Source organism: Amblyomma mixtum, chromosome 3 (assembly GCF_055824585.1).
Source record: "Amblyomma mixtum isolate Tamu chromosome 3, ASM5582458v1, whole genome shotgun sequence".
Classification (NCBI taxonomy): Eukaryota; Metazoa; Arthropoda; class Arachnida; order Ixodida; family Ixodidae; genus Amblyomma; species Amblyomma mixtum.
The window spans coordinates 409,395,063-409,404,402 of NC_143014.1; positions in this window are offsets into that span (position 1 = coordinate 409,395,063).

Below are 9,340 nucleotides of genomic sequence, written 5' to 3' on the forward strand. Positions count from 1 at the left end.
TAAGCTTGGAACTCACACTGTTTTACTTGCTGCAGAAATGGGGTTCCTTTTATCTCAACAAATAATAAGTTCACACTAAGCGTTTTTAGTACAAGCGGGAAGTGATAGTTTGGTTCAGAAATCTGGCCACCAAGGTTATTCGCGTAAGTCTTGCAAGAAAGTAAAAAATTTGAAACAAATGTTAAATATTGTTATAAAATACTTATGCAGCTACAAATTTTGAATTTATAAAACACAAAACATATCCGCGAATAGAAATAGTTGCCATTATGAGCACAAACGTCTGGCCACACTGCATAAAAAATCTGACAGCTCAACAACAATGTCTTTGTTGTAAGATAGGAACTTACGCTGTTTTGATTGCTGCGGAAATGAGGCTGTTTTCGTGTCAGCAAATAATAAGTTGCCACTGAGAATTTTTAGTCAAAGTGGGAAGTGATAGTTTTCGTTCAGAAATCTGGCCACCAAGGTTATTCACGTAAGTCTGGCAACAAAGTAAGAAATTTGAAACAAATGTTAAATATTGTTATAAAATAATTATGCAGCTACAAATTTTGAATTTATAAAACACAAAACTTATCCGCGAATACAAATATTTGCCATTATGAGCACAAACGTCTGGCCACACTGCATAAAAAATCTGAAAGCTCAACAACAATGTTTTTGTTGTAAGATTGGAAATTACGGTGTTTTGATTGCTAGGGAAATGAGGCTGTTTTTGTGTCAGCAAATAATAAGTTGCCACTGAGCATTTTTGGTAAAAGTGGGAAGTGATAGTTTTCTTTCGGAAATCTGGCCACCAAGGTTATTCACGTAAGTCTGGCAACAGTCTAAATTTTGAAACAAATGATAAATTTTCTTATAAAATATTTATGCAGCTGCAAATTTGGAATTAATAAAATTTGTTTAGTTTGCATCGTTGCACATAATCGTTTGGTGTAATTTTTTGGCATTTGAAGCCCATAACTTCTACTACACTTGTGCACAACTCTGCAGGGTTGTCGCCAGTTGGTTCAGTGACTCTCGCTGTCAGGGGTTCGGTGATCGCGCGATTGATTGATTGATTACAAACATCTTTATTTTTTCAATGTTCTCAGAACATGTGGGTGGGCCGCCTAGTGGGGTAGTCCACTGGCTCCTGCTGCTGCTCTGGCCCTCCCCACATGAGGGAACGCCGGTGGCAGGCAGCGCGAGCGGTCGCACGCCACGTCGGCTCTACCAATGATCGCTGTTATTTGCGGTCCTCAACTCTTTCCCGTAGAAAGCTTGGCACCATCGTCTCCGGCAACCTAAGCGGCATCCGTGGACACCACATTTGCCAAGGTGCGCTGAATTTTGTTCCATTTTCAGTGCTTTGAAGACCTCGCCCCATCTCTGCGGCGCTAAGCCTGACGGTGGCAAGGCCTGCGCCGGCAGCGTTCGGGGTTTCCTCTGGGATTCCTCGGCAATGGCGGTCCAAGGCCAAGTCACCGGATACGATCCCACCTCCATAGGGATCGTTAACATGGAAACCGTTCAACATGAAGAGCCTCTTCCCAGCGAGGAGGAATACCTCCAAGACATGGTCCGCGTATGGCGCGGACGCAGGAAGACTAAGGCCTCCAGGGACGCCAACACGGACGCCGGCCAGCAACGGGTGGCGGGACGCTCTACACATGTGCAGGGCGAGAACGCTCAACATGCAGCTGTGCAACAAGCAAAACAGCCCCGGTGGCGGCCGCAACACACGCCCCGCATCGGGAAAGACGAAATCATTGTGGTGCTTAAGCCACGAGAAACCATCGACCTGAAGGCCACCTTAGGTCCCGGACAAGGCGGCGCTGCCGTTCGCAGCATCCTCGGGGACGCCGCAAGTGTGGGGCTTGCAGTGTGGCCCGTGTGGGAGCAAAATGTGCTCGTGTGCACACTGAAATCAGTGGAAGCTGCGGAGAAGCTGCTCCGGGACGTCATGCTGCCGGTCGGAGGCCGCACGCTGCTATTCCGGGGCCACCCTAAGCTCTCCGGCGAATTCTGCAAGGGCGTCATCACCGTCTCCCCGGACGAGACATCTGAGACTGTCAAGAAAAAACTCAGTGAGGACCCCAACTTACTATCCGTGCGCAAACTGGGCAAAACGCAGGTTGCTGTGGTCACCTTTGTGGGGACAAGGGTGCCGCGGACCGTGCTTTATAGTTGCGAGCGTCTCCCCGTCCGCTTCTATAAGAAAACGATCCCTGCCTGCCCTCGCTGTGGCACGGTGGGGCATCGGGCCGACGCCTGCCCGCGGCCGCAGGCTGGACGCTGTGAACGCTGCGGGGCTCAGGTTGCTGCTGCTCCTGACGGTGGCCCAGCTGAACATCAATGCTCCCCGTGCTGCCTCATCTGCGGAGGCAGCCATCCCACCGGAGCGCCTGGCTGCGCGGGCAAGTACCGCAAGGTCGTCAAGCCGGGACGCCCACACACCCCAAAGCAGAAGCAGACGCCGGGACCCAAAAAGGCCCAGACGCCCACGGCCGGACCCAAGCAGGCCCCGGGGCCCAAGCCCGAACCCAAGAAGGCCCAGTCCGGGCCGCCAAAATTTGTGAAGTCCGGGAACCCGACGAGGCCACCGGTCCTGAAAGCCGAGGATTTCCCACCTCTGGTACCGCGCCAAAATCAGGTGAGCAGTTGGAGTGGGTTAGTCTCTGGGCCCACCCCCCCTCCCTCCCCCACCGAATCCGCCCTACAGCGGCAGGTAGAGGAGCTCAGGCGCCAAAATCAAATTCTCGCCCGTAAAATTCAAGAATTAGAAGCTAAGCAAGCCGGGCAGTCCGAGCCCATGCAGAACGCTGAGCCCGAGGATAGTGATGACGGATCCTCAGTATCATCTTGCCTAACTAGCGTCTCGCGGCAAACCGCGGACACGGTGGTCGATTCGGCCCCCGCGGACGCCGGCCGCTTCGAGGCCCTGGAGCGTAAAGCCGAGCAGTTGGAGGAGCGGGTGGCAGCGCTCCCGAACCAAATTATGATTGCGGTCCGCGAGTCCTTTCAGGACATGTTCAGTTCCGCATTTGCTACAATGCTTCCCGACATTGCGGCCCAGGTGACTGACTCTGTCCTTAAGGCGGTGCAGCCCTGGGTTAGCTCCCAAATAAAAAATTATCTCTCCTGCGACTCCCCGCAGCTAAAACGTAAAATAGCTCCTCGACAGGCAGCGGAAGAAAGCGGTTCCGGGCCGATAGCCGCGGCGTTGATGCAACCCCTACCTGGGGCTGCGCCGGCCTCCGAACCGAGTGGCTACCCAGCACTGTAAAATAAAAACATCAATATGGCTGGCAAACCTTCTCAGAAAGCTAAAAAATTAGACCAATTCGAAATCATTCAATGGAACTGCAGGGGTTTCAGAGCCTGCAAAAAACGGTCACATCTCCAGCTCTACCTGCAGTCCCTTGGTGACATGCCGGCGCTTCTTGCTTTGCAAGAGCCCGGCAATGATGCTAAATTCTCTGGGTATAGCTCGTTTCAGGGGGGCCCCTCGACCTGCATCCTGGTGCATAAAGCATACACCGCGATTCAGGTCGATCTTGGAGACTGAGCAAGAATACACCATGGTGAGGGTTCTGCCTCTCAGGCGCCGCGACCCGTCAATACATGTGCTTAATGTGTATTGCCCCCCGCATAAGCCGCGTGTTACTTTCAGTGAAATTTTCTATCGTGCTCTCAAGTCGGCTGACAATGAACCCCTGGTGATCATTGGGGATTTCAACGCACCCAGTCTACATTGGGGCTATCACTTCGAGAAATCCAGGGGACGCAAGCTGGCGGAGCTCATCTCCACCCTTCGTCTTACGTTGCTCACGGATCCGTCTTGCCCCACACGTGTGGGCAACTCGGTCACCCGTGACACGTGTCCTGACTTATCTCTGGTTAGGAACACTACAAACGCCACATGGGAGAACCTGGGGGATACCCTGGGCAGCGACCACTGCCTTCTCCGCATCACGCTTTTGGCGAAGGCAGCCCGTAAAAAATGGGGCCAGGCGAAAATAACCAATTGGCACCAATTTCGAATTCAGGACGTCCCTCCGGTACTATTCTCTGACGGCTATGCGGAGTGGGCAACACAGGTCACCAACATACAGAAACAACACACGCAAACGCTTCACACCACCGACGAGATCCCCGCAGTGGACAATCACCTCCTGCATCTGTGGGAGGCGCGCCGGAGCTTAACAAAACGATGGAAGAAACACAAGACGAATCGCAAGCTTAGAGCTCGTATTGCACAACTTACGGAGCAGGCTGCGGCATATGCCGCCCAGCTCACAGACACCAATTGGATAGAACGCTGCAACTCGGCAGCGCGTCAGATGAGCTCGAAGGGGACTTGGCGTCTCTTGCGCAGCCTCATCGACCCTTCTCAAACGAAAGGGGAGACGCAAAAACAGCTCCGGCGGGCTCTGCACGGGTACCAAGGTACGACGGCGCAACTTGCGGACACTTTGTGCGACAGGTATCTCTGCCGCACAAACGACCCGGTTGGGCCCGAGTACACGTACTCCGGCAAGCCAAATCAGGATTTAGACGCCCCTTTTGAGTTGCATGACCTTAAGGCGGCCCTGGCTAAAATGCGCCGAGGTGGGGCACCGGGTCGGGATCGCATAACAGTGAAACTGTTGGCGAACCTCTCCGACTGTGCATATCTCCATTTCCTACAATACATAAATCAGATCTGGGATGGGTGTCCGCTCCCACTCGAATGGAAAACATCCCTTGTAACGTTCATCCCCAAAGCAGGTAAAGCCGTGACTACGGACAACTTGAGACCCATCTCATTAACCTCGTGTGTGGGAAAGCTCATGGAGACGATGGTTCGGGATCGCCTCTCTCCATACATGGAGGGTAAGGGCCTCTTTGCAGACACTATGTTCGGGTTCCGCCCGCACATGTCTGCACAGGATGTCCTACTCCAACTACACAGGGACATAATACGACCCACAGCAATGCAACAAAACGACAAGGCCATTCTCGCCCTCGATCTTAAGGGGGCGTTTGACAATGTTAAACATGCCACCATACTCTCTAACTTGAACACCACTAACTGCGGGGCGAAGGTCTTCGCCTATGTCAGAGACTTCCTCTCTGCGCGTCAGGCACTCCTCCGGATCGAGGACGAGGAGTACGGCCCGTACTCTATGGGTACACGAGGTACACCACAGGGGGCGGTGTTATCACCGCTCCTTTTCAACATCGCCATGATGCACCTGCCCGGCCGACTGGCTCAGGTAGATGGCATAAAACACGCACTCTACGCAGACGACATTACAATCTGGACCACCGAGGGGAGCCTTGGGGAGATAGAGGACCGCCTTCAGCAGGCCGCCACCATAGTCGAAGCATATGCTGCCGACTGTGGTCTCCAATGTGCTCCCGCCAAATCAGAGCTTCTACACGTCAGGACAAACCACAAGGACAACACGTCTCTACACATATCTCTGTCAGGCGGTCCCATCAGAGAAGTGGCGGAGCTCCGGATCCTGGGTCTGTTCATCAATAACAAACTTAGGCCGGACTCTACTATAGCGAAACTCAAGAGCATAGGTGAACAGGTAGGGCGCATGATCCGCCGTGTTTCCAACAAGCGGGGTGGTCTGCGGGGCAGGGACGCGCTACGGCTCGCCTATGCCTTCGTGACCAGCCGGATCCTCTACGCCGTGCCGTACCTACGCACCACCAAACAACAAGACGAGCGCATTGACGCCATCATCAGGAAGGCAACAAAGCGAGCACTGGACCTTCCGGTGGCTACCTCCAACGCCAAACTGAAGGCGTTGGGAGTGGTAAACTCCTATCAGGAGTTGCGGGAGGCCCACCTCGTGAACCAATATACGCGGCTATCGCAGACGGTGCCTGGGCGCCGCCTGCTAAACCGCTTACACATCCAACACACATGCATACCAGAGGGGACGGAGAACATTCCGGTGCTGTGGCGCCACATGCTCTTGGTCGCTCCGCTCCCGCGTAACATGGACATGGCTTCACATGAAGGCAGACGACAAGCGCGGGTTCGCACGCTTGAGAGGCAATATGGGTATAAAGAGGGCGTCTATTACGTGGACATCACAGGGCCGTCGCCCGCGGGATTCTTCACGGCTGCCGTAGTCCACCGGGGAATGAATGTCGATGGGCTATCTTTTCGGGCCCCAAATTCAACACGAGCGGAGGAAGTCGCAATAGCTCTCGCTGCCGCCGACCCAAAATCGAAAACGGTTATTACAGACTCTCGCCGGGCCTGTGAACATTATCTTGCAGGCGAAATATCACCTCTGGCCTCGCAAATTCTAAGACGCGCTCTCGCCGATCCAACTCGCACAAAAGTGATCTGGGCTCCTGGCCACCAGGGTCTACGAGGCAATGAGGCCGCTGATGCGGCCGCCCGAGCGCTCACACACCGGGCTCCTCATCCTAGCTCTTATGGCTCAGAAGCTCATAAACCGCTTCTGCGGTTCCGCGAAATCGTAATTTATTATTGCGACAGCCACCGTCTCTACCCGGCACCTGCCAAGGGGCTGAGTAAGGCGGAGGAGCGAACTCTGCGGCGCCTGCAGACAGGAACCCTTCTCTGTCCTGCAATAGCAAAACACTTCGATCCGAACACAGATGGGCGCTGCCCGCACTGTGGAGAGATCTGCGATATCTTTCACATGGTGTGGGCATGTACTCAGAATCCTCACCTTCCCCTATCCCCCACCCGAGAGGTATGGGAGACTGCCCTTCTCAACTGCTCCACACTGGAGTCCCAAAGGGCTCTGGTCAAGCGGGCGCGAGACGGGGCCTCGTCATGCGGTGTCCCGGACTAAGGATACCGACCATGCAGCAGGGTTATTTCATTTTTTATTTTTTTTAACCCTCAAGCTCTCTTTGATTAAAGTTTTTCACCACCACCACCATCCCCACACGACAGTAGACATGATATGATAAGTTATCACGTGGTTTGAGCGTTATCTTCTGCTCCACCAGCAAGAGCAAAATTTAACCGGTCGTAATTGGCTATTGATCGTTGATTATCCCAAAACGTACCTATACACTATTTGAAATACATTCGGGAAGGAAATAGTAATTTAGTACGCTTATAATATTCAAAACACACACCGTGAAATACTGAAGCCTTTTAGCTTTTCCCTTCTGCTGAAAGGCGACCAGTTCGGCTCTGAGTTCAACGTGTGAGATCGGTTCACTACAAAAATGTCATCCTACTGCTTGCTGGGCCGCAAGCAGTAGGATGTTGACGTGCCACTGGTCGGTATCGGTCAGCTCCGTGGGTGGGCGTCCTGCCTTGGTACGAAACAAAGTGAGAAACGACTGCCCTACACGAATACTCCGGAAGAGCCCCGTCTTCGCAAACCAAACCTACTGTAGGAGAACTTGGCGTTGCTCCACGCCCAAGTTGCACGAAGCACTTCTTGGCGACATCCAGTCCGGGTGTGCTGCCGCTCATTTTTTCTGCGCCTCCGCGCGCGCGACGACGCCTTTCGGCTGCGAACAACTAGCACCGACTTTTGGAAAGCACGGCGGCCACAGCTCGCGAGCGCCAAGAGGTTTTCCGCACTAGATCTCGCCCCCACAGCTGCCGGCGCATCATGGAGGAAGGAAAATGTCCGTTTTCCATGGCAACTCGGCGTTGAGCGAGTGCGCCGGCGGCCGCCGGGACAGGCGACTGCGAGAATGGAGTGAATAATTTCACTGCGACGAGTTTTCCAGTGGGTGGTCGGCTCGACTAGATCGCCTTTATGGCTTTGGAAACAGCAGCACTGACGAAGGTCTACGCAGAGTCCTCCCCGTTAATCGGCGTGTCAGCGCGCGCTCATTTCTTTTTGCCTTCTTATGCATTTTGTTTTCATATGTATTGTTTTGCAAAGGGCAAGCACTCCGCCGCTTCCCTCCAGCCCCGCGCGCTGCATAGCAGGAACTTTGGACAGTAAATAATTAGCACTGTTTGTGGACCTCGTAGGGCGCTGTTAGAGCAGCACCGTCGCGTGAAGTGTTTCGCCCGTGTCGCTTTCTTGGTCCTGCATACACAGAAAATTTTACGCGTCGCCCGGAAGTACACACGCGACTGGCAAATCGGACCCCGCCGTACACGCTTCTGGGGTTCTGATCTATGTGCTCGCCGCCCGCCTCTGTCTTGGCCTCAAAACGCGGACCGACTTGGCCAGAGAAAATATTCAATTTGCTGTGGCCGTAAGGCAGCGCAGCAAAATTAAAGAAAAATGAACACTCTGCTAGTTGGTAATAGAGGGCTAACAACACTTGGAACAGGCTACGCGCAGAGCTAGCACAGACAAACTTTATTTTGTTCAGATAAGTGGCAGGAATGCGTCTTGCCCCCCCCACCCTCCCCCCCGCGTCCTTGTCAAAAGGCCGAAATCCCTCGGGACCTGGCGGCTTCGAAGGCTTGTCTTACCACGGTCTTATGCTCTTCCAGGTCCTATGGTTGCGTGTCGATACCACCCAGGAATCCTTAATGACAGCTGCAGCGGTGGATTGGGCGCATGCAAACGTCATATGGGCTGGGCAGCTCCTCTGCAGGGCGAAATGCCGCGTCTGACCGCGGGTACGGGCGCTCGATGCGAGGCGCCGCTGTAACATCGTTGATGCAGACGACTCACTAAGATTTAGACTTGACGTTGCATAAATTATTGCTACCTCACAACAGAAAAAATAAAATAATACTTTTTACTCTAACGCGAAACATATCTGCGATAAGAGATGCATAGTTGCCATGATGAGCACAAACGTCTGGCCACAATGCATCAAAAATTTGGAAGCTCAACAACAATGTCTTTTTTTGTAAGCTTGGAACTCACACTGTTTTACTTGCTGCAGAAATGTGGTTCCTTTTATCTCAACAAATAATAAGTTCACACTAAGCATTTTTAGTACAAGCGGGAAGTGATAGTTTGGTTCAGAAATCTGGCCACCAAGGCTATTCGCGTAAGTCTTGCAAGAAAGTAAAAAATTTGAAACAAATGTTAAATATTGTTATAAAATACTTATGCACCTACAAATTTTGAATTTATAAAACACAAAACATATCCGCGAATAGAAATAGTTGCCATTATGAGCACAAACGTCTGGCCACACTGCATAAAAAATCTGAAAGCTCAACAACAATGTCTTTGTTGTAAGATAGGAACTTACGCTGTTTTGATTGCTGCGGAAATGAGGCTGTTTTTGTGTCAGCAAATATTAAGTTGCCACTGAGAATTTTTAGTCAAAGTGGGAAGTGATAGTTTTCGTTCAGAAATCTGGCCACCAAGGTTATTCACGTAAGTCCGGCAAGAAAGTAAAAAATTTGAAACAAATGTTAAATATTGTTATA